The sequence below is a fragment of the Cebus imitator genome, unplaced genomic scaffold (assembly GCF_001604975.1).
Source record: "Cebus imitator isolate Cc_AM_T3 unplaced genomic scaffold, Cebus_imitator-1.0 Scaffold71, whole genome shotgun sequence".
Classification (NCBI taxonomy): Eukaryota; Metazoa; Chordata; class Mammalia; order Primates; family Cebidae; genus Cebus; species Cebus imitator.
In genome coordinates this window covers 2,267,772-2,271,356 of record NW_016107386.1, presented here as the reverse complement: position 1 = coordinate 2,271,356, position 3,585 = coordinate 2,267,772, and positions in this window count along the sequence as shown.

Below are 3,585 nucleotides of genomic sequence, written 5' to 3'. Positions count from 1 at the left end.
ACAGAGTCACGCACTGTTGCCTGGGCTGGAGTGCAATGGTGTGATCTCAGCTCACTGCAACTTCTGCCTCCCAGGTTCAAGTGATTCTCCTTGCCTCAGCCTCCTAAGTAGCTGTGACAACAGGCACACACCACCACGCCCGGCTAATTTTTTTGTATTTTTAGTAGAGACAGGGTTTCACTATGTTGGCCAAACTGGTCTCAAACTTTCAACCTCGTGATCTGCCCGCCCTGGCCTCCCAAAGTGCTGGGGTTACAGGCGTGAGCCACTGCGCCCGGCCTAAGACTTCTAAATTTTGACTTGAACAACTAGATGGATGTTGGTGTCATTTACTGAGTTGGGAAAGATTGGGAAGGTGTGAGTCTAAGATCCATTTTGAACATGTTAAATTTAACCATTACAGGTCCACATTAATGTATCAAATAGGCAGTTGGACTAGGCATGGTGGCTCATTCCTGTAATCTCAACACTTTGGGAAGCTGAGAAGGAAGAGGATCACTTGAGCCCAGGAGTTCGAGGGCAGCCTGGGCAACATAGTGAGACCCCATTTCTACAAAAAATTAAAACATTAGCAGGGTGTTAGTGGCACACACCTGTAGTCCCAGTTACTCTGGAGGCTGAGATGGGAGGATCGCTGGAGCCCAGGAGTTTGGGGCTGCAGTGAGCTATGATTGCACCACTGCACTCCAGCCTGGGTGACAGAGAGAGAGAGAAGGAAAAAAAGGCAATTGGATAGATAGGTTTTGGATTTCAGAAGAGAGAGTTCTGGGGATATACACTTAGGAGCCTCTACATATCTGCAAAGCGATGGTGTTTAAAGCCATGGGATTAGGGGTGGTTTGGAAAAGAGGCTTAGGTCTGAGCTGTGGGGCCTACAATTTAAAATTCAAGTTGAAAGGGATGAGTCTATAAGGGAGAGCAGAGAAGGGGCCACCAGAAGGGCATGAGGAAAACCAGGAGAGAAAGAAATACTGGAAAGCAAGAAAGGAGAGTATTTTGAGACGGAGAAGCTGACATTCAGAACCCAACCAATGGCTAAGACTAAATAATCTGAGGCTGGTGCAGTGGCTCACACCTGTAATCCCAGCACTTTGGGAAGTTGAGGTTGTCAGATTGCCTGAGGTCAGGAGTTCAGGACCAGCCTGACCAACATGGCAAAACCCTATCTCTACTAAAAATACAAAAATTGGCTGGGCATGGTGGCATGCGCTTGTAATCCCAGCTACTCAGAGGCTACGGCAGGAGAATCACTTGAACTCGAGAGGCAGAGGTTGCAGTAAGCCGAGATCACTCCACTGCATTCCAGCCTGGGTGACAGAGGGAGACTCTGTCTCAAAAAACCAACAAACAAAAAAACAATCTGAATGCCAACCTGCTGTTTTTTTCTGGATCCCATCTGTAGGCTTGGGCTCTGGGGCACTTTTCAGCCTACTAGCAATTCTCTGCTTCAGTTCCACTAAATTTGAATCTACCTTAAAAAATGGAAACTGGACCATGCATGGTGATTCACACCTGTAATCCCAGCACTTTAGGAGGCCCAGGTGGGCAAATCGCTTGAGCTCAGGAGTTTAAGACGAGCTTGAGCAACATGGTAAAACCCTGTCTCTACCAAAAATACAAAAAATTAGCCAGGCATGGTGGTATGCACCTGTGGTCCCAACTACTTGGGAGGCTGAGATGGGAGGATCACCTGAGCCTGGGAGGTGGAGATTGCAGTGAGCTGAGATTGTGAGACCCGGTCTCAAAAAAAAAAACCTAATCCAGGCACTTAGGAAGCCCTTGGGAACTTACAATGTATAGGAGAAGACAAGTAAATAATTACCCAAGTAAGTATATGGTGCAATGAGAAGTGCCATGAAGGAAAAGCAGAGGGCATCACGAGAACCGGTCACAGTGTTACTTTGCTTGGATTACGCATGACATGCTCAGGATCCACCCTTCACATGCAACTCTTTTTTTTTTTTTGAGACGGAGTTTCGCTCTTGTTACCCAGGCTGGAGTGCAATGGCGCGATCTCGGCTCACCGCAACCTCCGCCTCCTGGGTTCAGGCAATTCTCCTGCCCCAGCCTCCTGAGTCGCTGGGATTACAGGCACGCGCCACCATGCCCAGCTAATTTTTTTTGTATTTTTAGTAGAGACGGGGTTTCACCATGTTGACCAGGATGGTCTCGATCTCTTGACCTCGTGATCCACCCGCCTCGGCCTCCCACAGTGCTGGGATTACAGGCTTGAGCCACCGCGCCCTGCCGTACATGCAACTCTTTACTGTGCCCCAAGGCCATCCTTGACAGAGATTTGAGGGATTGGGTCTAGTCTCAGTCCTGCTACAAACTCATTGTGTGACCTTAAGCAAGTCTTCTCCTTTCTCTGAGCCTGTCTCTTCTATAAAACGGAAGACTGATGGTTACACTAGATCACAGGCTTTTTTGTTTTTTTTGTTTTGAGACAGTCTTGCTCTGTTGCTCAGGCTGGAGTGCAGTGGTGCCATCTTGGCTCACTGCAACCTCCGCCTCCCAGGTTCAAGTGATTCTCTGGCCTCAGCCTCCCAAGTAGCTGGTATTACAGGCGTGCGCCACCACGCCCAGCTAATTTTGCATTTTTAGTATAGGTAGGGTTTTACCATGTTGGCCAGGTTGGTCTTGAACTCAACCCTGACCTCAAGTGATCCACCTGCCTTGGCCTCCCAAAGTAATGGGATTAGAGGCGTGAGCCACCACACCCAGCCTAGATCACAGGGTCTGAAGACCCACAGATGAGCTTCAGAGATATAAAACTGCATGGGAATTCTTGCATTTTCTTTCTTCTAGATAGTGGGCTCACAGCTTTTATCAGATGTTTATGCTGATGACTCAAAGAAACCTAAGGACCCAAGGAGCAGATAGATCTTTGATGACATAAGCAGAGAACACAGATGATAAAACAATGGACGCTGAAAGTAAGTTTTTGCTTCTTGGACAACATATCCCTTCCCTTGACTTTGTCACGAGGGAGGAAAAGGCCTGATACTCCTCCTGTGGATGGTGAAGCTTAGTCACCACATAATGGTAACCCAGAGAAAGGATGAGAGGAATCTGCCATTGGTGGGTACCTCTCCAGGAGCAGAACAAAGAAAGAGTGGGAACACACAGAAAGTTCGTGTCATCCTTTGTGCCATCTGCCTCATGGTGACCTGCTTTGGGTCCATTCCATCTAATTCCTCCATCATTCCTGGCTGGGGTATGGACACAAAAAATATTTATCTACACTGGAGGAAAGGTTGGAATCTTGACACAAAGAAACTTTCAACTTCCTTTGTTGACACAAAGAAACTAAGGGGAAGGGCTGGGCATGTTGGCTCATGCCTGTAATTCCAGCACTTTGGGAGGCTGAGGCGGGCAGATCACATGAGGTCAGGAGTTTGAGACCAGCCTGGCCATCATGGTGAAACCCTGTCTCTACTAAAAATACAAAAATTAGCCAAGCATGGTGGCACACGGCTGAAATCCCAGCTAATTGCTTGAACCGAGGAAGCGGAGGCTGCAGTAAAGCCAAGATTTCACCACTGCACCGCAGCCTGGGCAACGGAGTGAGACTCCATCTCAAAA